The sequence below is a fragment of the Arvicola amphibius genome, chromosome 14, assembly GCF_903992535.2.
Source record: "Arvicola amphibius chromosome 14, mArvAmp1.2, whole genome shotgun sequence".
Taxonomy (NCBI): Eukaryota; Metazoa; Chordata; class Mammalia; order Rodentia; family Cricetidae; genus Arvicola; species Arvicola amphibius.
Genome location: NC_052060.1, coordinates 28,612,876 through 28,640,360, shown reverse-complemented (window position 1 = coordinate 28,640,360; position 27,485 = coordinate 28,612,876). Strand labels below are relative to the sequence as shown.

Sequence of the window (27,485 nt, the reverse complement as noted above, 5' to 3'; positions counted from 1 at the left end):
CTGATGATAGACACCACTGAATTTCAAATGTTTTACACCAGCTAGTAACCTGGAATTGATGTCTTTTATACTGCTGAAAACACACCTTCTTGTTCCTGCAGAATAAAGCCCATTTATCTAGCTGATGGGGGTTGGGAAAACTACAGCTCTCCAAGGTCATCCTGATGTCTGACCTAGCATATACTTCTGTGAAAAAAAATATACTTGTTTCTAAGTACCTGCCTTCACTTGTTAGCTTGCATAGGGAACCAGGGAAATGAGGTCTTTGGAGATTTCAAAAGGGTAGGGAGTGGAGCACAAACAAGCCAATCAAGGCAGACCAGACTGTAGCCTTCAACTGTATATTTATGTTAGCAAAGAACATATTGATGTGGAAATATACCTAAGCTAGTTACTTTGATTATAAATTCACTATAATTATGTCAAGAAGTCAAGTAAATGGAAAATGGAAGTCAATGCCAAATTAATTTATACCCAATTGGATTAGAATTATGTACTTCATCTCTATATCTTAGCACTTTTCCAAATTACAACATTTAATGCTTACAGTAACATGAAATGATATGATGAAGGGTAGAATATTTTCTATCTATTTTACTGTAAGTTAAGTGATGCTGGCTTATTAAAAGCATAAAAAATAAGAGTCTGAAAGGAGTCCTCAGAACTCATCCCATAGGAAAGCCTCTTTAATATAAAAATAATTCTTACATGAAATGTCTTATTTAAGTGTTTGAATAATGCTTGTTTGGATGCCTGGGGAAAATTGCATTGGGGTTACACTAGAAGGACTGTTCCTTTAGGTCTAGGTGGCATCTCATAAGTACAGAATACATATTACATGACCTAAGTCTTGTCAGAAGATCACTGTCTACACATTTTTGCTGTACATCAAGGGCCGTTAACTCTGAGTCTATACTGATCCAGATGACCAAGAATGGTTCAGTGTTTAAGCACACATCCTCTGGGTCTGGCAGGGTCTCATGCCAACTAATCCTAAGAAGTCTGAACTATGATTCTTGTTGCTGCAATTGATCGTGTCTCTCTCAACACCATCTAATTCCACTTGAGTTCTGTAAAGGCTGTTCCAAAAGCAAACATTCTTGGAACTTTTTAATTTATCTTCTTTAAATGGACACTGGAAGATTGTGTCTTCTGTTTAGTTGAGTTGTTATCAAGGGGAGGAAGAAATAGCTCAGCCTTCTCAGGGGACCAGAGTTCAGTTCACAGCACCAACTCTGGGCCCCTTACAGCCACCTGTACGTCCAGATTCATGGGATACAACTCTCTCTTCTGATCTCTGAAAGCACTCATGTTACATACACACACACAAACACACACATACATATATACACATATACATGTATCATATGCTACACATGAACACAAACATACAAATAATTTTAAAAGATATTTTAAAAGATCTTAAAAGAATATTCTTGATTCAAAGGGACAGAAGAAATGTAGTTAAGCTGTGACCTTAAACTACTGAATTCACAGTGATAATCATGATGATGAAAATATTTGAAAATCCCTTCATGCTGAATGGCAAACGTGCAGTGTAACTAGCAGACTGATAGCCTCTGTGACTTTTTAAATAGTTGATCACACTTGATTCATATAAAATTTGGACATGGAGGTTTTTCCCCATGGCTAGCAGTGCCATGATTCTAATTTGTTCATCTGCATAATCAATATAAGGGAGATGCTATCAATTTAACATAAAGATTCATATAGGATATTATTTGTTCATTGGTTAGAAAAATTAATGAGATAAAAATGGCTACTGATCATTTTTATTTTAAGTTGAAAACAAATGGACAAAATACCGATGAGTATTCCTTCAATCTCCAACCACACAGTTCCAAATTCATATGGGCTCATCTGTAGTTTCTTATTGGCCTGTTGAGAGACCAGAGGCTAAGGGCTACTTTCCAAAACCTTGAGGCTGTCAGAGGAATTTCTGCTTCACTCTTCAATGTGAAAAATTAAACAATGAAATAAATGTGTGCAGGAATGGGAAGATGGCTCAGTAGGTAAAATGTTTGCCATGGAAGGGTGGGGATTAGACTCTAAATCCTAGCATTCATGTAAATTCTAGTGGGCATGGTAGACTGCCTGTCATCCCATCATGGAAGAAGCAGAGACAGGATTCCTGGAGCAAGGGGTAACTAGACAAGCTGAATCCATGAGCTCTGGGTTCAACTGAGAGTTCCTGTCTCAATAAGGTGGGGATATACTCAATGTTAAACTCAGGCTTTGACATGCACACACATACACAAACACTTAAAAATACAGCTGTGCTCACACATATTCTTATACTTGTACACACACACACACACACACACACACACACACACACACACATATATATATATATATATATGTACACACACACACATATACCTTAAGTGTATTAAGGTGGTTCTAGGATTAAGTACTGAAACATGTGTGTATGTATTCATGCATCCAGGTGCATGTGTGTATGCAAACATAGATGCATACCTGCATATGTGCATCCAGAGGCTATAAGTAAATCTCTGGTGGCACAGCTTGGGATCCATTCACCTTGTTTGAGATAGTGTTTCTCATTGGGGCCTAGACCAAACTGGTGGGGCTGTGAGCCCTAGGGATCTGCCTGTGTCTTCCTCTCTAGTTCTGAGATTACAAATATTACCACCATACCCAGCTTTAAACATGGGTGCTGACAATTGAATTCAGGTCCTTATACTTTTCTAATGTTACAAAAAAATAATTTTTTTCCTGCTTTACCTCTAGTCGGGCTACATTCAGGCTTACATTTGTGTTCTGATTGTGACAAGACAGAGAGAGACACAAACAGACAAAAAGGCAAAACCCAACAAGGCTAAGAAAAAGTGAAGATGAACAAGGAGCTGATCAGAGTATAAGTGCGCAATCAGCGGTGATTAATAAAGCATTTGGTCCAAATCTCTGCCTGAACATGCAGTTAATTGATTCCTCATTGTAGGAGAAGCAGTGGGGCCTGGCACAGGCAGCAGAAGGAACCTGTTCCTCTTCATTTATTATTTTCTTACAGAAAAATTTGTAACCTGCATTAACTCAAACCAAGAGATTTTGGAGCATCGTGCTAGGTTCCCCAAGCAAAGACAAAAAGTTCTTAAGGTCCACCCAAACCTGATGAACAGAACAAAACTCAGGAAGGGTATGATATTTCATTTCAATAGTTTCTCCCGGGATTCCTCATTGATGAATTTGCTCTCAGCAGAAAAACTAAATCCCACTCATTTAAAGATAACAGTATCTCACAGTAAAATTGTCTCTATCCAGATATAAAAAGCATTACATTGCCAATAGGAAGGTGACAGCATCATGAATCAACAATGATTCCTTAAGCCAGCAAAGCTGGGAGGAAAAGTAGTCTATTTGGATTATAATTTATTCACGGATCAATCTAAAGGTAATTGAGCATATTACAGAGTGGAAAAGGGTTCTTGTTCCTAATAGAAGCAGGCACCAGCATCATCCAGTCTAAATTGCATAACTTTATGAGAATGGCATAGAGTTGGCTAATAGCATGCTCTATAGAACTGTAGTGCATCAACTCTATTTTCTTAATCATGCTCTCATATCTGATTGGAAACAATAACTGCAAGAAGAGTAATTACCGTGATATCTACATGGTAATAACATGGAAAGATAAAAGGATTTTCAGAGTTCTACTGAGCAATATACATATGGATCAGGACAAACTCGAAACATTTGATGTGTCAGCCTCGCTCCTTTGTGTGTGCGCATATGTGTGCATGTCTGTGCACTGACAGACTGGAGGATAATAAAGATGTAAAAATAAGTCTTTTATAACTATCTAATATGCTTCTTTTTTTTCAAAAACCATATTTACTTCTAAGATGGCTGTCCTCGGTATCTGTGGTTGCACACATCCTCAACAAATATAATATAGAATATCTGCGCTGAATGCCTTGATTAAAGGTCAAACAATTTCCATATGGAAACATTGTGTTTAATTGTTTAAGTATCTCTCACTGTTCATTAATGGCTAATGTCAAACTAAATTATAGATCAAATAGTCTCACGTATCACATTTATCCCACCTACTTGCAAGATGTACCATACTCCTTGGTATTATTGTTTGAATGTGGTCAAGTGACTAAGAACTGGAGAGAAAAATGAAGACAATGAATTTTTATAGATTTTCTCTTTAAAATAATAAGGCAATTGGAATACTATTTATTTATTTCTGGTTTTTAGGGACAGGGTTTCTCTGAATAGCTTTGCAGAACAGGCTGGCCTCGAACTCACAGAGATCCGCCTGCCTCTGCCCCCCGAGTGCTGGGTTAGCCCCAGCACTGCTCAGCAGAATACGTTTTGGACATTTAAAATAAAATAAAAAAATCTCAGAGGATTGGTGATTGTTGGGGTCATGGACTTTCTGAATCTGATGGTTTCATGTAAAATGAACATCCTGGTGTTGAAATGAAGACATCTATGGAAAGTTCTGAGTCTGCTCTTAATCGCTGCACACCCAGAGTGGTGTGATGCAATGTGGAAGGGGGAGATGCTGAGTGTCTCTTGAGTTCTGCAATGTGTGAGTTTAGGTACTTTCTTCTCAGTTATAAAAGCAATGGTTGACTCGTATTCTTCTGTGGTTTTCATATTGATTTTATTGTGATTTAGACTGAGAAACTTTTTCTCTGGGGATCCATGAGCTACTCCAGCCAGGGAAGCAGGACTACTAATCAAAAGTAGACCGCCTGCTCCAGCATCCCTTCCCTCCCTGTCCCCAATCCCCCGCATATCACAGGCTCTTCCTTCCTTCTACCAACTCATCATTTTCTCTTAACCTCCAACTCTACCAGCTATTCCATGGAAAACTGCTGGTGACCACAGCCAGGGACAAAATGGCAGTCTACAGAATGGGAGAAGATTCTTATCAGCTACACATCTGAAAGATGGCTCATATCCAAAATAAATATGGAACTCAAAAATGTGGGTATCAAGAACACAAATAACCCAATTACAATATGGGGTATAGGTCTAAACAGAATTCTCAAAAGAGGAAATTCAAATGACTGAGAAACACTTAAAGAAATGTTAGACATTTTTAGTCATCAGAGCAATGAGAATGATTAAGATCAATAAAAAATTGATCATGCTGGTGAGGATGGGGAGCAAGGGGAACACTCATCCATTGTTGCTGGGATTGCCAACTTATACAGTTACTGTGCAAATCAGTGTGGAAGTTTCTCAAGATGCAAATCAATCAATGCTATACCACTCGGGCATATACCCACATGAGCCCCTATCTTCCTACAGAGACATTTGTTCAACTATGTTTACTGCTGCTTTACTCATAAACTTGAAGCAACCCAGATGTCCCCCATCAGATGAATAGATAAAGAAAATGTAATACATTTATATATTGGAACATCACTCAGTCATGAAAAAATGAAATTATGAAATTCACAGGTCAAGAGATGGAACCAGAAAAAAAATTATTCTCCAGAAGACATCTTAAAAGCTTGTATTTTAACAATTTTTTTGTGATATCCATTTTAAAAGTAAGTATTGTAGAGTGAATTTACCACTCCAGATCAGGAAAAAAAAATATTCTGAATGAGGTAGCCTAAACCCAGAAAGACAAACATATGAGGGATGTGTATGCAGAAATTAGCAGTAAATCAATGATAACTAAACAACAATTCATAGAACCAAAAAGGTTAGGTATCAAGTAAGGGACTAGGGGGAAAGGCAGATCTCTCTAGGAAAGGAAAATAGGATAGCTATGGGTGGATGGGAAGATCAAGTAGGGAAGGGGAGCTAAGAGGGAAACAAGGGAGGGAATAAGGGAAGAAATAACTAAAATTAAGGGCCATTTGAGGGATAACATAGAAACATAATATAGTAGACACATCTTAAAATGTATACAAAAGTGGAGGTGATCTAAATGAAATTCCCCAAAAAATGCAGAGATAAAGCCCAAGTGGAGATCTCATTTCACCAAATGCAGCTTTCAGTACCAAGAATGGCCTCCATGAATTGTTAGCCAAAGGGCTCCCAGGGGGAACCCAAAACCAACCCAGGCTGTTGCCAAGACTTTAGGTTTCTCTCCTCAAATTAACAGCAAGGATCCAAAAAGAATTATACCTACACAACTCACTGAATATGGAATCAAACTGGTGCCTACATAAAGCCTTCACCCCTCCCTACATGAAGGAAGGTCTTCTGCATGTTACCAAAGGAAAACATAAACATTAACTCAGGTACAAACTCTTCCACCAACAATGAGTGTCCTGCCTGTAAGATATGCCAGGGCAATGGGGGCACAGAGCTTGTGGGAGTAGCCACCCAATATCTGGTTTTACTTAAGCTCCTCTCCACAAGATGGAACTCATACCTGACATTGCTTGGGTAATCAAGACCCTAAGACTAGATAGCTCAGGCACCTTGGGGAAAAATCAAATACTACTGTGGTCCTAAAAGAACATAGCAGTAAAATAACCACTAATGATATTCTGCTAACTCACAGATCAGTGCCTTGCTCAGACATCCTGTAGCAGATGGGGATGAATACACCCAGAAAATATGTAGTGAGTGAGAGAGAGACTTTGGAACACTTTCCCCTAAAATGAATGCCTCCTCTAAATCTTTTCCTAAAGGGTTCAGAGAACCCGGTAGAAGAGGAGGTAGAAATAATCTGAGATCCAAGGGGATAGAGGACACCAAGGAAACAAGGCCCTCTAAGTAAATGATCGACACACATATGAACTTACAGTGACTGTGGCATTGCACACAGGGTCTGCACAAGTATTAGTCCTAGAGCTGAAAGGAGGAGCAGACATGCGCCCCTATCCCTAACCCAGAGGCAATCTCCAGTTGATAACTACTTGCAAATGTAAACTGAGTTCCTCAAAGGGAATGTCCTATGGAAACAAAGTACTCTTAAGTACTCTTAAGCATTTAATAGTCAACAGGAAACAAAGGCCTCTATGGAAGTTCCTTGTCTCACAATGTCTCAAAATTTTATCTTTCTTTTAGTATGTATTATTTATTTATTCTCTCTCTCTCTGTCTCTCTGTCTGTCTGTCTCTCTCTCTCAGATATTATGGGTTTCAGTTTTGTGTCTTTATGGGATCCCAGACAACTGGGACTCTAAATCTGTATTTGTTTCTTGTGCCTTTTCTTGGGCTCTTTTTCTTCTCCTTGCTTATATTATCAAATTCTGATGCATTGGTTTTTATTTTATCTTGTTATGTTTTATTTTATTATTACTCCTTAGAACCTTGTTTTTTTTCTAATAAGAGGTAGAAAGGGAGTGGATCTGGATAGGAGGGGAGATGGAGAGGAACTGGAAGAAGTGTATAGAGAGGAAACTGTAATATATTATATTATATGAGAAAAATCTGTTTTTAATAAAAGGAAAAATATTTCATGGACTATACAACTTTGACATAGTATTTATTGCAGCATTTAATATAAAGATGTAGAAATTCATGTTACCTCCAGGTGTAATGGGCATATAATTCTTAATCACCGATACAACGGGAAGAATTTTTAGTGATTGCTTCAGACTTAGTAGACAACATTAAAACAATAGAGGATGAGCATCTATATGTGTTATTGTAGTATTATAATGAAAACTGGAACAATAGATTTCATCAAATAATATAGAAGCATACTACTTTTATAATACACACACACACACACACACACACACACACACACACACACACACACACTATTTGAGTCAGCCAAAGAGGCAATTATGGCCCATGTTTCATGCCTAAGATTAAAGAGCCAACATTCATGGACTGTTTTGGGTATTGATTTATAAGTACACTTTGAATGAAAATCACAGTTTTGAGAGGTGGTGGTGGCACACTTTTAATCCCAGCACTCAGGAGTTGGAGGCAGGTGGATCTCTGTGAGTTCGAGGCTAACCTGTTCTACAGGGTGAGTTCCAGGACAGCCAGGGCTACACAGAGAAAAAAAACAAAACCTGGGAAAAAGAAACAATAGTTTTACACTCTCTAGCTATATTTAATCACTGAGCTTTTCTACTATGACTTTTCTTCATCAAGACTTGAGAATGATAATCTCCACCTCACAATGTCAGTATTTATTAGGAAATAAAACTTGTAGTATGTAAACTGTTAATCCCACAAGCCATTGCTTTTGGTGCTGTATATGAATATATGTATGTTAGCATATATATGTATCACACCTGTGTATATGCATCCTGCACATGATATATGTATATTATATGGTGCCGTGTATCACCATGTGTTCATGCACGTTTATCACCTGGCCCATAGTTTTTCCCTAGTCCACTTCAACCTGGCTGTGTCATTTGAGCTCAGTCTTCATGGGCTCTAAGAAATTGTTTTTGCTGTGTAAAGGGTCCCTTGTGGTACACAGAGGAGTCTGCACATATTTTAGTCCTCAGGCCTCCTACACTGTCTGGACACTCTGTCTTTCATCTTCTTTCCTTGAGATCCCAGAGAGGAAAGAATTGATCTAGCATTGCACTTATCAGGGTACTTAATTTTTTTGTTTGTTTGTTTTCGAGACAGGGTTTTTCTGTGGCTTTGGAGCCTGTCCCGGAACTAGCTCTTGTAGACCAGGCTGGTCTCGAACTCACAGAAATCCGCCCGCCTCTGCCTCCCGAGTGCTGGGATTAAAGGCGTGCGCCACCATCGCCCGGCAGGGTACTTAATTTTGTAAATCATTTGAATAGGTACAATATCTCGCTGCATGTTTGAAATGTCAGACATTCCCACAATAGTCAGAGAAAAACAAATGATATCTGTATTTTATTTTAGGCTAAAAATTATATGAAACAATTAATGTTATCATCATAACGGTTGTAATTCATTAATTTTAAAGAGTGCTAAGCACTTGAAGTTTATAAATAGAAGACAGTCTGGGACCATAAAGAACCTACAGTTAATGATAACCGTGATACTGTGACAAGGGCTACAGCACAGGTGACACAGGCTGTTGGATGAGCAATGGCAATGTATATCTAGTTCCAGCTGAGAGACTGTGTGAGGTGACACCTGACCTAAGTCCTGGAGGATGAGGAGAAGTTGGCTGGGCAAGCAGTGCCAATGAAGGCATGAGGGTCACAAAGGAGATGGCAATATTCCAAGTGAAAGAGACGTGAGAAGAAAAAAGGTGACAGTCTGGGAGAGGTGCCACGGAACCAGCAGATAGCTCACCTATTAGGAGCAACATCAATAGAGACATAAGTCTAGCATTAAAGAACACTGGTGTTGACTGACTGCAGTAAGTCTTTCTTTCTTTCTTCCTTCCTTCCTTCCTTCCTTCCTTTCTTTCTTATTTTTTTTTTTTGTCATTACAGTATGGGTGCTGGGCCTGAGGCCACAATAAAGAATGAGATTCTTTTTGGAAGCCTCTCAGAGCTTTGTGAGGAAGACTGACTCATCTCCAGAGGGACTGGTTTGAGAACATTGAGATTTTTATATTCAAATAGCATCTAGATGGCTCATATCAGGTTTCTTTGAAGTGACACACAGTCATCACTCACGGTAATAATCAGCCATATCTTCAGCTCAAGGTTTGGGAAATAAGGCTCTGATTTAGAAGGGACCAAAACAGAGTCAAAGCCCAGTGCCTAGAGAAATGCCTGAGAATCTTCAAGCAGAAGGAGAGTAGAGAGGAGAGGAGAAGGGAGGAAGAGGGCAGAATGGGGGGGGGGATAGAGAAAGGTAGAGAAAGAGAGCAGAGTTCCTGCTGTCAATGGTTAAATAGCTTCTGCTGGGAACGAGTGCTGGTATTCTGTTGTGAGATGTTTACATGGATCTAATCTAAAGTCACGAACTCTATTGAATAAGGTCCACTACATGGTTACATGATTTCATGAGAAATCTGGAAAAAAAATCAAGGAATTGAATTTCATGTTTGTGTCAGCATATAGCTAAGAGAATAGAAATCAAGAGAAAGTACAGTTTGGGAGCATCAGAATTCAATCGTCGTAGGAATAAACAGTCAGAGGCAACCAAGAGAATGTAATTTCTAAAGATTTTGTAGCAACCCCAGAAAGACAAAACTGGGTGAACTTAATGGACATATGGCTTGCCACATTACTTTTAAGGAGAGTTTGTCTAAATGCATCTGATCACAGCTAGAGTAGAAGAAAGGCTTGAAGAGCGAAGGGAGAGTTTATATAGAAAATTTAATGGCAGAATCAGTTACTCAGTCCCACAGTCTGTGCTAGAGAAGAAGGGATGCAGTGGCTATCGGTGCTGTGGCACCTGCCTGTAATCCTGGTACTCAAGAGGGAGATAGGTGCAGGAATTTGACGTCATTCTGTGTTACACTGTGAGTTCCAGGACAGCAAGAAATACACAGTAGTACGTTGTCTCAAAAACAGACACAGGTGACGACAACTTATGCTGCAGAGGTTGGGGGGTAAAGGAAACACTTCTTTATTGCTAGTACAGCCCCTTTGACTTTCAGTATGGCGATTTCTCAGAAAATTAGGAGACAACTTTCCTAAAGACCCAGTAATACCACTTTTGGGTATATACCCAAAGGATGCTCAGTCGTACCACAAGGACATGTGCTCAACTATTTTCATAGCAGCCCTGTTTGTCATAGCCAGAACCTGGAAACAACCTAAATGCCCCTCATCTGAAGAATGTATAAGGAAAATGGGGTACATTTATACAATGGAGTACTACACATTAGAAAAAATCATGTCATCTTGAAATTTTCAGGCAAATGGATGGAGCTAGAAAACATCATATTGAGTGAGGTAACCCAGACCCAGAAAGACAATTATCATATGTACTCACTCATAAGTGGTTTTTAAACATAAATCAAAGAAAACCAGCCCACAAATCACAATCTCTGAGAACCTAGACAACAATGAGGATCTTAAGAGAGACATACATAGATCTAATCTACATGGGCAGTAGGAAAAGACAAAATCTCCTGAGTAAATTGGGAGCATGGGGACCATGGGAGAGGGTTGAAGAGAGGAAAGGAGGGGAGCAGCGAAAAATGTATAGCTCAATAAAATCAATAAAAGAAAGAAAAAAACAGAAAAGAGGAGTAAAGTGGAGAAAATATCAGGTGAAAATCTGGGCGATTTAGGAAGGACTGAATTCTGAGTGTTGGCTTGGATTTTACTCATTACAAAGTATGAAGCATGAAATATTTAATGATTTATGACCAGATGGTATGGTCTCAAAAGAAAGAGCAGATCATGGTATCTGAGTATGGCAGAAAAAATAGTCCAGAATATTAGAGATGGAATTCTGGTTATAGCAGGGCAATAACCTAGACAATCCATAAAATTATTACTAATATTCAAGATTTTAAAGAAGAAAATAAAACGTAGTTCAGTAGCACAATAATTAATTTTGTGTTTGAAATTCATGGACTAAGGAACGCCTAGATAACACAGAAAGACATTGCCTATGGGTATGTCTTTAGGATGTTTCCAGAGGGAATAGCATGTGAGTTGATGAATTTAAGGGCCAGTTCTGGTGTCATTCAATCTGTTCAGGGTAAGAAAGAACCTAAGTGTAGAGGATACGTTGATAACGCTGTCTTCTGAAGTTGAGACATCGAACTCTGGGTTTTCCAGCCTTTTTATCTGGGACCCACTTCAATTTCATCTCCGAATCCTTTGCAACGTGTGCAGAACACCTGGTCTTCTTCATCAGGGACATATGGCGAGTATATTTGTCTTCAAATATTTGAGGTCAAGCCTGAGATTTAGCCATCCTGACCACTCATTCCACTTTTCAACATTAAGTGACAGAATCAGGAACTCAATCTCACAGTCACTGCTGTGCCTCCGCTGACATGACTGCGTCCCCTCACAGAGCCTTGGGCACGGCACTCAATATATTAGTATTGATATAAAGGTGCACTCCATCCAGAGCACTTTCAGGAAGTCCATGTCCCTTGTTTTTCTCATTTCACAAACTGTGAAGGGAGAAGTGTTTCACACAGTTGAAGCCACTAGAGAAACGCTGAACACATACGAAGCCAAGTATCTGAATTAGTTCAGTCCTGTTTATGACTGGACTCAAGTTTAATGAGCTCAAGTTAATACAGGTGAAAGGCCACCGTGTTACATGCAGCAGTTAATGAAATACCATAGAGCTGCTGAGAGAATGATTAGCAGCCAAATGTGAATTTAATATACTTCATCTTTGAGAAGCAGTGCCCATGGGAGGCATCTTGCTGGGGCGGGCAACGTTGCAGATTGGAGGTAGCATGCAGTTGGGTTTTCGGAGGTGGGGGGTCTGAGCTGAGCCTTGCCATCAGCTAATTTCGTGACCCGTGGTAGAATGGGGACACCCTCTGAGTCTCAGTTCTCTCATATGTGAGACGAGGGGGGTTGAACTAGCTGATCTGTGACGCCCCTCAAGTGAGGTTTCATTCTGTTTTCAAATTTACAGGTAGAAATCCCTGGGGCTTATTCCTGCGTGGTATCATGTAGCTTGTGGATGGAACACTGGGGTGAGAAAGAAACTGCAGTCCCATGCCTTCTTTTCAACCGTAGAACAGTTTGAACTATGTCAACCGTAAGATAATGACGCTCTGGACAACTACCAAAGCCCCAAGGTTGAAGACTTTTTTTATTCTTGCTATTTTCATTTTTTATTGATTTATATTGAGCTCTACAGTTTCCTCTGCTCCCCTCCCCACCTCTCCCCTACCCTTCAACCCTCTATAAATGAGTTAAGACTTTATTGGCAAAAGATGCATCAAGGCTATATATATATATATATATATATACTTATATTGATATTTATATATATTTATATTTATATGTGTGTATGCTCATGCATGTACATATTCTCATTATTTAGTAGTGAGATCCAAAGTGATAACAGATATAAATAAAATATTTTCTTCAAGCATTCAAAAGGATTATTAGTGATAGGAACTGAAAAATGTAGTTAACTATTATTATACTCAAAATGACCTGTAAGAAGTCTGTTGCCTAGTTACAAACTCAGGTAAGACATACTGTGTGGAAACAAACCCGGATAATTCTACAGGTTGATATAAATGATAATAGTCATGAAATGGCCAAGAAGTAAAAATTATATATGTATAATTTATACATGTATGTGCTGTTTTTGTGGTTGCATGTGGCAGTTACTGAAATTTCAGGCCAGTGAGAGACAATAGCCTTTTCTACTAACAACCCACTGTGCAGAACAACCCCTCATCTTAGGGTGAAGACACTAACCCAAGGACCTGGGTGGTGGCTTGTCGTTTATGAGCCTGTTTTCAGCTATGCCTCAAAGGAATAGCTCTGTTAGCTCTGTAGAACTGTTTGAAACAAGAAAAGCATTAACAAATTATCAAAATATAGATTATTAGTATTTTGAAAATGATAAAGCAGCATAGAACTGAATATCTTGTTACTACATTGAACATAAACTTGATTGATGCTCAATATAATAATATAAAGATGAAGCGAGTTTTTGAATTATAAAATGGTCACAAATATTAACTACACACAAAGAAAGCCTTTCCACTCAGCACTTCCACATCCTTAGGAGAACAGAATAAAATAATTTGTGTCTGAAATCCACCTTCAAAATGCTACAGCTTCTGTGGCTACATGTTGCAAAGAATGTCAAGGGCAAAAACCAATGAGGGAAAATGGAATAAAAATTACTTCACAAAATTGGATGGAAGCAAAGAAAAACAGAAAAAACAAAGTTGATGGAGAAAATGAGTCTGCTATAAATACAAATGAAAAGACACCCAGGATCCAGGCTGCATTTCGAGTAGCAGGTTATTTAGTTTTTTCCACATTTGTTTAACGTGATATCTAGTAACTTCCTATAGAAAAACACCCGAGTAACGGCTCTAAGCTTTTGTATATGAAAGGGTCCCGCAGGCTACAGGGTACTGCATTTTAATGCAAGCTAAAACCCTACTCGGAGTTACAGTTCAGGTTATATTAGAAAAACATGATCATGGCTTTGAAATTCAGTATTCAGGGTTTCCACGCTAAAAGGAAAATTTAAGTCAGAAGGAATAACAAAACTAAGTCAAAAGTATTTGTGTATGTGTGTTTTTTAAGGAAAACTGATTTTTCACTATAATTAATGTCCTGCTAGACAGAAATGTTTAACAAGGGGGAAATACCTTTTATGTATTTGGAAACTTCTGCATGTAAATGTAGAACCACTAACAGCCTTCACAAGACAAAATTTACCGCAAACCTGATGCCATCTGTGATGCCTTCTCTTTCAAGTTGACAAGTCAGGACCTTCCCAAGGTTTTGTGCTATGGGGATCAGTAACACTATGAGGTTTTCAGTGTTTTAGGAAAAGACATTCCAGGTAAAATTAATAAACTTTGCCTGGCAGAAGACCTTTAGAATTATTTATCAAGTACTTTTTATTCAGTAAATTCTAGGTAGTTGGTCCTAAACAACTAATAGATAAGGAAGCCGGTATGATCCCTGTCCTTGGGGAATGTGCTGCAGTTTTAAGGAAGTATAACAGGACTAACCATAAGCAAAATAATTGAATAGTCACTATAATGGTTATTATTAATTACTTAACAGAACAGAGAATCACCTGGAAGACGGACTTCTGAGCATGCTTGTGTGGGATTACCTAGACTCTGTTAATCAATGTCGGAAAACCAGTCTACTGTGGGTGGCACTGTTTTCTGGCTGGGACCCTGCATTGTACAAACGTGGAAGTGAGCTGAGTGTCAGTATGCATCAGACCTAGATATTTGACTACAGATTCCAAGGTGACCAGCTGCCTCAAGCTCTTGCCTCAGTGACTTTTCTATCATGACTATTTGTAACCTTGAACTTTCAAATACATAATCTTTCCCCCACAAGTTGCTTTGGATAGAGTATATTTTATCATAGCAATAGAAAAAGAAACTAAGTCAGAAGTATGTAACATTTATTGCAATTTTCAGTGATAGATGTTTATCCAATTATTTGTTTAAGGTTAAATCAATCCTTCTTCCTCTGCTGTTCTCAACAGGCAAAGATCATCAAGCCATTATCCAATTATGCTATATCCACACAGGGAGATGGTGGAAAAATCCAAGGGCTCCTCCCTGTTTGCAGCAACTATATGGATAGTAGGCCTTGTTCTGTAGGGTCACCAGCCCTGAGCTACTGCTTCTCTTTCCTTTTAAATACTTATTTTATCTTCATCACAAGTATTTCACTCACATGTATGTGCACCGTGCATGTAGCTGTGCCCACAGGGAACTGAAGGGGGCATTAGATCTCTGGGGATTCGACTTACGGATGTTTGTGAATTACCATGTGGATGCTGGGATCCAAACCCAGGTCCATTGTAAGGGCAGCCAGTGCTCTTAATCAGGGCGATCTCTCCAACCTCAGCTACAGCTTTCTCACTTTACAAATGATACATAACTTTTCCTACATTGTATCACTCTCCTTCATCCTTGGTCTTCAGTTGCCAGTGGCAATATCCTGATGATTTCAAAGGCTCCACCTAAGGACTCTCTGAGTTTCTGTGTCTTCTAAAACTAGCATCATAGACAAAAGGCTGTTTCCTTAATTTCTGTCCGTGAACATCCTACAATTTCACCTCAATATCTGGGTTATTTCCATTTACTTGCGGGTCTCTTTAGCTTAAAAAAATGCAGGAAATGTAATAAAGTAACTCCAGGCCTTATTTACCCATGTTCCTTCGACATTAGTGTAGCTCAGATTCTTTCTTGCATTCTCTCCTCAGTGCCCTTCGCAGCATGCAGTATTCAGGCATCTTCCTCGATTCCCAGCATCTGACAATGATTTGCAGGCCAATCCCGAGGACGTATTTTGCGCTGACCTCACTTGTTTTTTTCTCCAACTAACTTGAATGTTTCACCATCAATCACCCCAGTGGAAGATACTTTTCTCCCGTCTCTTCCGAGTATGCCCTTTGCAGAGTAATCTTTTTTCTTTGAAATATATAAATAATTGAATCCCTTAAGATCAGCCCCCAGATATTCCTCGCATCACCACATTCTTCTCGGGTCATTTACTCTTAATGTTTAGCTTTACATGTTTTCTTACTGATACCACTCAAAATCTGGGTCTGTCTTTATAATGAACACACTCATATACACAGAGACCCAACTCACCCAAGTGGCTTAAGTGCTGAAAACCAGGCCCACACTTTATGGCATCTGAGACACATCCCCACGTCACTTTATGTTTTTCCTCTGGTCTGGCCCACATTCTTGAGATGAGAGAACAGCTTTACCTGAATATCACAGTTCAAGTGAAGCATTGACTGTGCTGTGTTGTGGGTTTCTCTGTTTCGATCACTTTGTTTTTCTCTATATTGAAACTATCAGCAAACCCAGGATCCTCTCTCAACACCCTCATCATCTTGCTACTTTATCATCTTTGCTGACCTGACTTTCATCTTGGTCTCCATTGTCATTCACCTGGGTTATACCAGTGGCCTCCTAAATAGTCTGCTTACTGTTCATTTGGCTTGTTCTAATGAATTCTCCATGTCGTAATAATCTTAAATATATGCTACTACATGTATTTCCACATGAAAGCTTCCAGTGATGTCAGGCTACCTAGGATAAAATCTAAAAGTATCATTTCACAGCTTTAACTTCTCTAGCTTCTGGAGAACTCTTTAATTTTAGTATATAGTACACACTCTCTCTCTCCACACACACATATATATACACATGCATATTTTACCTATTTCCACTTTGTTCATTATATTTTAGGCAGACCTTAGGGCCTTCACGTTTCCTTTTGTGTGAACCTTCATCTTGGCCTAACAGCCTCTTTCTCAGGCTTCAGCCCTCTGATAAGATGTGATCTTTCAGGGACTGATCCTGTGACAACCCTGCCTGAATTTAGCCCTCCAAGTCATTTGTCACACCTCAATTGTGTAATCCATTGTTTATATATTTTTGCAAATATTATATACACATATATGTTTGATGAAATTTAAGATTCTAGAATAGCATGCTCATCAATTCTGTTTGCTGACATTCTCCTGAGACTTTGAATGATGTTTGACCCATTGAATATTCTGAACTGGAACAAACACAGGGAGAGGAAGCATTATCTATAAATACTATAGTATCTGAACCTGACTTGGCTTCAAGGTCTAGTTTCATTATTAACTACTTTTTTTTACTTGGCTTTGTTTGATTTTCTAAGAACTAAGTGTTCTCATTCATAAAATGGGAATATAATAAATTATATTATAATTTATATAAAACATGAAGAAAGGAAGGCAACACTTCAATACACTGTTGGTTTTTGATAGTTTTGTACCCTAAACATCATTGTTATTATATAATTTCTATGAATACATCTTCCTATTGTTAACTTTGTGAAACACACACACACACACACACACACACGCAATGACAATACCTCAGTTTACTTATTTAATATATGTGCTTTCAAATATTTTGCTTACTACTACTAGAATAACATTCCTTCTTCCCTTGCTGACCACTTCAAAAAGGAGTCAATGAATTAATGTATTCTCTTTGACAAAGAATTACTTATTGTTAATTTAGACTGCACACAGTATCTCAAGTCAAGGTTGCTCACACAGTTATAAAATTTTGTGTTTTACATATTGAAATAAATAAAATTAAGAGAATGAAGATTTGACAGTTGAAGAATGAACACTCACATTTTCAAGAATAGTAGCAAGACCATTCTGTAGCCCTAACTGCTCTCCTCTGTGGGGCTGGGGAAGGTGCTCAGATCTGAGCCTATTACCTGCTTCTCCAGGAACATCTGGCAGACTGTCACTTCACAGGCAACAACATCTTCTCTAAACAGCAGAGACTGGAAGTCATCAGGGATTCCTCTGGTACAGTATATGCTTAACTTAAGTACCTGCCTTTCTGTGATTTCCATAGATTACCATATTCACGACATTGTGGAGTGAAAGCATTCTTCTCACTTTCTACCCAGAACACGAAGAAGAAATTAAAACATTGGCAGGCACTTTGTCTCCAGTTTGTTGGACAAGTAAGAAAAGGACTTTTTACCCATTAATGTAAATGAAATTCTGTCAACTTAAAGCATTTAAACAAAGATGACAGCCGCCTGTCTATTAATAAACACTTGACAGGCTAACAATTACAACTAGAGATGGCTGTTTTTCTTGCAATAAATATGTCCATGGGTACTTCTAAGAAATCTCCTTAAAATATATCTGTAACTCCCCCAAACTTTCCTCTCCATCTTTATTAGCCCAGCAGGAAATGTTAGCATATACAATCTGGCCTTAATGGGTAGAATTGGTCTCTTTTGTCCAGAGCTACTTTTATGCACACAACTTGTATTTATTTAAATATGTGTGCTTATCATGTTTGTGTAAACATTCACCTATTTACCTACAATGCTCACATAAAGACATATTAAAGACACCTAAATTTTATTCTAATATTTTGAACTTCATAGAAGGATTTGCAGTGTAATGGGCTGTAATGATTTTCAGTATATGAGGGGGAGAGTATTTAGTTATAGAATCATCTGAATTCTTATGTTACCATTTCTACCTAAATTTAGATTTTTAAAAACTTTACTGTTAGAAAGGAAGCATGTAAGGATATTTTAAAAATATTAACTGGTGTGCTCATTCTCTAAACCTTGGGAACTTATGTAGTAGAAGTGTAAGAAGAAAATCCAAAGAATAATTTTATTTTAGGGTAGCTGTCTGTGGAAGCCACTAATCCACCTCTTTCAATGCTCCATTATTTACATTTAAGAAATAAAATTCTAAAAAGAATCATCATAGAATTTTGAATACATTTTTGGAGGTTTTCCCCAAAAGAAGTATTTCCCTTGACCAGGGAAGTTTAAGAGCGCTCCGTGTAGATGTATTAGACCATTGATTATAATAATATCAAAACAGTCAATAGGTTTGCATTTATGGATTATAGACAGAAATAACAGCTCTGCAGTTAGTAACATTTCAGACACTAACAATCTTGTTCTTACTAAACAAGGGATAATATAAAACCAAGAAAATTATTTAAAACGCCACTAAAACCTTTTCATATTAGTTTATGACAATTTGAAGTCATCAGTACTTGGAAGATTTTCTGATTTGGAAATATGAATGTGAAAACAGTCATAGTTTGGAATTGAAGAAATTATTTCGGTCCCCAATATCTTCTGGTCAAGTCTAAAGTTCTTTCTCATTCCTGATAGTAGCTGTCATCATAACATTTCGCTGTTCATAGAACAATGCTGTGTACAATCTCCAAAAGCCACCCTAAAGCCCATATATGAGTCGAAACTCAGCATCCAGAAAGATAAAAGTTCAAAAAAAACCCCTATGATCTAAGAAAAAGTAGGGTATAAATCTTGTTCAGTATCCAGATCATCCCTCCAAAACCGTGTGCATCTTAGAAGTGAGTTGGGAAATGAGTGGTTGCCATGGATTTGCGTCAAGCTTATATCTATGAATTCTTCACTCCACGCTGTTCTCTCTAGCTCAGTAAGAGACATTTTATGCTGAGTTTTAGTCTTGTATTTTCAATTTAATGATGAGTACAATATTTTCTGGGTGTGATGACACATTCCTTTAATCCTAGTACTTAGGAGGCAGGGGCAGATGGAATCTCTGTGTGTTAGAGGCCAGCCTGAACTATATAATGAGAAACTGTGCTGAAACACATTTTGTTTTGTTTTGTTTTTTCCTTCAAAGAAAACCATGACATTTTAGCCATGTAAAAAAATGTATAATTACTCTTCGGTGTATTTTGCAAAGGAAGGCTTTTGTGTGAGCAATTCCTGGACAGGTGTTTCTCAGGAGACGCAGTTATCTCCAGGATAATGTTATCTCAGGAGAAATGTCCATGGATAAGCACTCAGTAGTTAATTCCAGCCCTACTTCTTAGATGTACTTTTTCCGGGACAGAATGTGACCCACAAAGAGAAAAAAGCATAGCATAATGTCAAAAAGATACAGTATTATTATGCCATTTAATGACTTACGTCAACCAACAGGCCTAGGAAAGTGGATTTTCCCAGAATAGAAATAATTTTAAGAGATAATATCATATTTCACTAGAATCGATAAAATCATAAGCAAATACCATGTATTCCTGTTAGTCATTCAGTGATGGAGCTATGTACATAAACGCACTAATGGATCTCTCAAATGTAAATTACTGCTAGATGCTTAAGTAATCCATCCCTCACTGGAGAGCCATTCAACTCCATCTCTCATGTCCTGCAAGACATCCTTCTGATCCCAAGCTTTACCGTACTTTGTCCTTCATCTCTCACACTCAGTGATCCTTTTACCTCTCCTTTCCAGGCTTATAATTTAAATCCAGTCACCTCTCTGTTGACAAAAGAACCCCTGTACAAACACGATCCCCAAATTAGAGACCCAGGGAGCCATAACTGGCTATAGGATGACTGGTCCAGGCAGCACTGTATGTATGAGGTCTGTGGAGCCTCCTCCCTCTTTTGCTTCCTCAGCATTCAGTGTTTACCTGCAGACTTTCAGCTGAGTGCTCAATGTGGGTTCTGCACCCGCTTCAGTTGGTTTTCTATAAAGTTTCACACTGTTTCTTGATGGCATAAATTCATCTGGCTTCTATGACTTGAGATCCAAAGGAATTTTTATGGTATTGTTTAAAAGTTCAAAAATAGAAGATTGAATAAATTGATGTTTATTCATAGAATCTTGAGTGGGCACTAAAAAGAGAGTTTGTTTACCACCATTCCACCCTGAATGTGCCTGATCTTGTCTGAAAAGAGACGTAAGCTTAGGGAGACCAGAAGTATGTAAAATGTCTTCATGATATGGTTTTAATTTAATACATTAAATTGTGTGTGTGTGTGTGTGTGTGTGTATGGATGGATGGATAGATGTGTTGGGTGTGGCTTGTGCAAATGAGTGCAGTGATTCAAGAAGCCAGAGGAGGGGTCCAATCCTTTGGAGTTGGGTGACAGGAAGCGAGTCACCTGATGTGGATGCTGGGACCTGAAGTCAGGTTTCAGGGAGAACAGTATATACCCTTAGCCACTGACTTATCTTCCTAGCTCACTTGATATATTTGATATATTATTTTTAACTGATGGGAAAAGCAGGATCTGAGAAACACCTACAATTTGATACCCAATTCAAGAGAGGTGTTGCTGAGAAGTGAGATAAAAGGTATTTGAGACTTACACCTTTTCTTAATTTTCTAAAGTGAAGACATATTGCTTTTTTATAAATACAAAAGTTTCAAAAAACAAACAGTGCCTTAAAAGGCTCACTAATGGGAAATGTTATCAAAATTTCTGTAGAAATAAAATTTTCATTATTATGAAAGATATAGTGATTATCTTATTTTAAAATATGAATTTCAATTTATAATTTATAATAGAGGCTACCAAGCAATTTTACATTGTGGAAAAATGCATATGTAATGATGGAACAGATAGAAATATGATAAGCAGTCCTCAGGCTAACTTCTCAAATATGGCTAAATTCATAAAATGTGAAAAATATTCATGTCAACAAAGCACTACATATATTTTAGGTTACAGATTTTGTTCTTTATTTATCTTAAAATTAAACACCTAAATTTCATTTGTGTATGGGTAGTATCTCAAATTAACATTCTCCATGACTTAAGGAGCAAATGCAACCCCAAGACTTAAAACCACATGGAAGGTTTTTATTAAAGAGTTCTTTTTCATTTGTATTTCTCAAAGAAGATGTGCATTTCAGAAGCTCTACATGTGAACACATATGCACACAAGAACACAGACTTTATCTTGGCCGCACAGAGTTGAACTGTGTCACTCTGTGCATGCCTCTGAGCTCAACCATCATGGGTCTAGAGCCATCTTTGGTGACGAGCACCTACAAATCCAGACCGAGAGAGAAGAGAAGGAAGCTGGAGGGGAGCCCACAACACTTTCTACTTTGTGTGTCTGTGGAACATTTTTGAATAGCTGGCAATCTTTTACAGTCTTGGTCATGTAGAAGACAGAAAGTATGGCAGAAATCTCACTAAAGTAAAAAAGGAAGTTCACACAAACTGAGTTGACGACTTGGTGTGGGCTAGAAGCCATATGAAAAAATATAATGCCCCTAGAAAAATGAGGTCTCATCAGAGCACTTGAGTGCCTATGATTTGGCAGCTGGCAAGAGCATGTCAATATTTGGGCCTTATAAGTATCCAAAGTCAAGGCTCATGTTTCAGTAAGGTAGATCATAAGCAAAATTATATTTATTTTTATCATGTGCATATAAATAATATGTAGTATATCTATGTTAGATACACACGTACAAATTTACATGGATAAAATCTAATTGCATTATAAAATCCATCTTCATCTGGAAGCGAAAGATAAATGTGAACCACTGAATGTGAACATGTAAGGATTTAAAGGGTGTTGATACTTTCTATCATATGTGATGTTTAGGTGCACTCAAGACATCTCTGGAGTCTCTGTGATGCCATGTCATCTACAGTGATTGAAAATCCTGGCTAGTCTTCCATGGAATTATTCAATTAAGTTGAACCAACAACTTCTGAGCATTTAGACCTTTCTAGGCATTGGTACTTCCCACTTGACTCATTGTTTAGTGAAGACTCAAGCTGACCCCAGCATGGAGCCTGCTAAGTGGATGCTCCCTACATCCTATTCAGCCCTCCGCATGTGGATGCATGAAATGACCAATCCCCGCTCTTCCAGAGAAATGGATAGATTTCCTCCCAGAGTTAATTTCTGTGCCATCTCTCTCTGACAAAATCTCAACCCTGATTTTGATTACTGTCTCCTGATACCTACCTCAGAAGATGCTTAGATAAGCAATGCTAGTCCACACACATGGGATAAAGGTGGTAACAATAGATGATTGTATTAACTCTATAAAGTTGTACAGTCAAAATGTCATCAGTAGAATGTCTTATCATTATATCATAGCACTCGTTTATCTGTTATGCTCAAGTGCTAGTCAATGTACAGATGAACAGGGTTTTCTTCCTGAACAATTGTCACTAAAGAGTCCTTCAAAATCACAGACTGAAGAGGAGCTTCAATATTGCTGTATAATTCCAGAGGACCCAGAGGGGAGCTGGGTCAAGTGTCTCACCTTCTTCGTGTATTGATTTAACTCATATGCTGGGTCTCACTTCCATGCTATAAACACATGGAGAGATTAGCAGAGGGAAACAATTTCTTCTGTAGCTAGTGCATAGAACTCTGGATTTTGTTTTTATATTAGGAACAAAAGTACTGTTTTATTAAAAAATGGTACATTTATTTTTAAGTGGAAAGTGGTTTGTAACTATGATCTACATATACTTTTCCACATCCTTGCTGAGCTTGGGTGTTAAGTGTTCATAAGCTACTAGCAACATTTCTGAATCTTTCCTCTTGTCTTTTGAGATGAGGCATCATTGTGCAATCTAGACACACACACACACACACACACACACACACACACACACACACACACACACACACCCAGGCTGCGTCTGCAACATGCAACCTTCCTGTCTCAGCCTCCTGACAGCTGAGATTACAGGCGCACACCACATTCCACTCTGGATCTCTCTGTAAATTGGAATTGTTTAAGTATCATAGAAAGCCTGATAAAACTATCGCTCAGGCCCAATAGTAACCGGGCCATATCATATCATTTTGTTCTGGTCATCTGCTTCCAGTTATTTGAGTTATCCGCAGCAGACCTCCATTGGTACCCATGAGGGGTGACCAGTGCACCTCACTCCACACAGGCTGAGCATCTGGACTCTGTAATTCCAAGCTTCTCCTACAAACTGCCTGTGTATTCCTTGTTTAGCCACACCTCTGAGCATTCTTGGTCCTTAACCTTATGATTAAATACAGTTTCCTTTTCAACATTTTTGCCTCCAGGCCAAATGTAGAGTCATTTAAAATGTTTAGAAATCTCAAGATTGAAAACATAGATTTTATATTTCCGGTGGTTTACACAGAAACAAGGATTAATGAGAGCTTTGCAAAATTAGGCCCCAAACCAAGAACTAAATTACTGCTGAAGCCCATGGAAAAGCAGACAGTGCTGGGGATCTTTAATCTAGAATTAAAGATCAAGGGATTAAAATTCTAGGATTTCGCTTTAACTCTTCCTCTGTCAGATTAAAAAAAAAGAACTCTTATTTATAGGATTATTTGTCAAGTTTTCTTATTAGTACATTGTTGGGAACTGTGAACCCCCAAATCCTGAATTTCTGGTAAACAACTTGTAATGCTTGCAACTGCTCTGAGCACAAGACACTCAAGAGTTCCTGATGGCTGGGGAGTAGTTTCTGGTGGGTTTGGCTGTGGTGTGGCTATTAGTTAAGCATTTCTATATAAGCGGCTCTGGTACACAATAAAGGGGGCATTCCTGTTTCCAAGGTTTCTGGCATCAAGAATGACCTGTATCTCTGTCTGTGAGTCTTTGTGTGATTCAGTCTCCAGCCCCTTGCCTGGTTCACGAATTGTATGGTAGCGCATAGAGCGCTGGACAGGGGTGGTGAACTACAGTACATATGTATAAGGTCAGAGAAATGTTTGGAATCATACTGAAGGAAGGAAAAGAACAAAAAAACCCCTAAGTTTTACAATCATGTTCATCTGTGCATCCATACTTTTAAGTTAGCTTGCTAACATTTCTATAGTTTATAATCAGGTCTCCTGAGGATAAATGATTACCATTCAGTTGCAAATGGAGAAAACGTTTCCTATTTTAGGAGCACAGCACAGAGGTATAGGTCTTTATAGTCTCACATTTACAAGAGCAGAGAGTATGGTTTGTAAAGTCGATGCCTCTGCTACCCTTTGAAACACTGCTTTTAATTCAAAGAGGATAGATGATATTATCCCGTGGCTGAGTGGAAACACGCTCACTTTCCCTCACAGGCTCTGGACAATAGGTTCATACCTCTACATACTGGGAATTCTGAACTAAGCCTACTCATTAGAAAGCATACCAGCTATGGGATTGATTGTCATTTCTGAGGACATAATAGTGCCCAAGTGGAAAAAGTGTTCGAAAAGAATATCCTGTTCGGATGAATCCCACAGCTTAGTTTACTAACACGAGGAGGAATGAGTTATCAGGCCAACTTTCTAACCTGTCTCAACCCCAGTGAGTCCCCAGAAGTCAGGTAAGGGCTCTCTGTGCTAGAAGGACCATTCGGCAGTGACAGAGACATGGAAACTAGTTCACTGAGCGTCCCACTCCACACCCGGTCCTTTGATTTCCATGATTTGACAGGAAGATGATATCAAAGGCTGCAGAAAAGTGTTGGGGGATAGCTTAGATGCCGGTGGTGTGTGGTGGAGCAGGTGAGTGGGTAGAATCACGCATCGCAGGCTGACAGGAGAGGGAGCGCCAGGCAGCTCAGGGGAGAAACAGGGGCCCTATCACAGAAAATATGCTTTTTGTTAGGATTCTCAGCATCCAGAGGGAGGGGCAACCTTTCCGGCGGCGTGAATGTGCGACTGCTGCGACGATCCGGGGAAAGGTCTCAGGGTTTGTTTAAAAAGGTCAGCTCAGCAACTATTGACCCTCATGACTTCATCCTGACAGTTTTAGCCCTCTCGCAAAAATCACTCCTGTCACTTCTAGCCTCCTGTGCTGTTCTGAAAACAAAACCTTCTACCACCTGCTGTCCATTATTCCGTCAGTGCGCGCCATGCCCTCTCTTCAGCTGATATTTCAATTTATTTGTGGTTAGACACGCAGCGATCCTCTGACTGAAGCAGAGAGAGCGGTTTAAACACGTAAAGCCAGCGCTTCCAACCTCTCTCCATGCGAGGCTCACCAGCCGCAGCAGCGTGGCTACTTCTCAGCTACACAAAAGCAAAATGAAGACACGCAGATGGTCAGGGCCTGCCTTCTGCAGCGGGAGAAGCAGGGTTGGCTCCAAGTAACAAATAATTACCCAGGCCCTTTGTAAATCAAGTTGTACCACTTCTCCTGCGAGCATCCACAAAGAGGGCTGTGTGTATTTGCTGTGGGCTCCTTCTTTGTTTGGGGATTTTGCTAATGCCCTTTCTTCCTATGAGTTTGCGTCCCCTTGTTCTCACATTTGACACCTACTGAAATAGCCTCGCAAAACCTTTGTTTCTATTTTCTTCGAAATGTGTATTACTCAATGAGGTTTCATCTTAATCTCTCCTTTTCAAAAGGATATGAATTGAACACACAGAGAATCAGTCTAACAGGACCGATTATCAATTTCCATTTCCTTTCAGAGCCACAGCCACCCGTGGGCCACCTAGGCAGCTTTCCTCGAAGACAAAGGGCGTCTGAAATGGACAACTTATTTTATACACTGGTCTTTAGTACTTTCATGGATGACAGAGACTCATCGCCTATAATAAATCCTTCCTCTGACCCTTTTATATAATGCACAGCTGAGCTAAAAAGGAAATCAATGCAGTGATTTTAATTTAGCACTTTCATTCTGTTAATTTATCTAAAAAATCCTATGCCACGACTTTCCCTTGTCAAAACAGTCAATCCCTGTCAATGTGAATATGCGAAAGTGCTTTGAATTTGCTGTTTTCTTTGCCTTTCTTTTTGAAAAGCAGGGTGGTCCTTGAAAACCATGGGTCACATCATATACTAAGCTGCCCATGTTCTTTTTTTTTTTTTTTTGAGTGTGTGTGTTTCCATGTGTTCAAAGCTCCTTTTGACAGAAATGGTAGCTCAGTGTAGTAGAGAAATGTGTAGGGCCCCTAGGGGGCAAAGAAACTCAGCCTATATCACTTGTTAGATGTGCTGAAGATGTTTGCAAAATTCTCCTAAGGCACACCATGCATCTGAGTATATGTCTGGGTTTGATGCCTGTACATTAGTAAATTAGGACTGTTTGATCATGATTGCTTCTTGGAGAGAGTGCTAAGTAACAGACAACAGACATGATTGTGTTCTCTGCCTTTGTTTCCCCTGCCCCACTCTTGGTTTCAGAGCTGGAGAATACGCAATGGATAGAGACCCATCCTGCCTGCCCTGAGCATGGTGCTGCTGTCGGCGAATAAAGCCAAATCCAGCACCATACTGTACCCAGTGCCTAGGTGTGGAGTTGGGTGGACTATAGACCTACGGTGCAGTGATAGCTATTGCTTCTCCTGCAAGAATGTCATGGTAGCATTTCTTCAGACCCTTACTAACCAGCATCCCTTCACCAAACCTTAGTTTATGTATTTTTGTGAGCACTGCTATACATGTGTGTGGGTGCATATTCCTCTGTATGTGGTATGCGTGTGTCCATGTGTGTGTTTATGATGTTTGCATGCATTTGGAAAGCAGAGGTCCCTCTTGAGTTTGAGTTCTCAGGAGCTAGCTACCTTGGTTTTTCAGACAGACTCTTCCATTTGGCCTTCAGCTCACTGTTTATGATGATCTGGCAGCTGAGCCAAATTCAAGGATCTGCCTGTTTCTGCTGGGGTATAAGCACACCCTTTCATATCCGGCTGTTTTACGTGGGTTCTCTGATCAAACTTA

The 27,485-nt window shown here is 39.0% G+C and overlaps 1 protein-coding gene across 1 annotated transcript in view; it reads right to left on the bottom strand.

Moving 5' to 3' along the window:
- Nucleotides 1–27,485, bottom strand: part of Dpyd (dihydropyrimidine dehydrogenase) — a 780,348-nt gene that overhangs the window by 20,478 nt on the left and 732,385 nt on the right. The gene's annotated exons all lie outside the window — the stretch shown is intronic.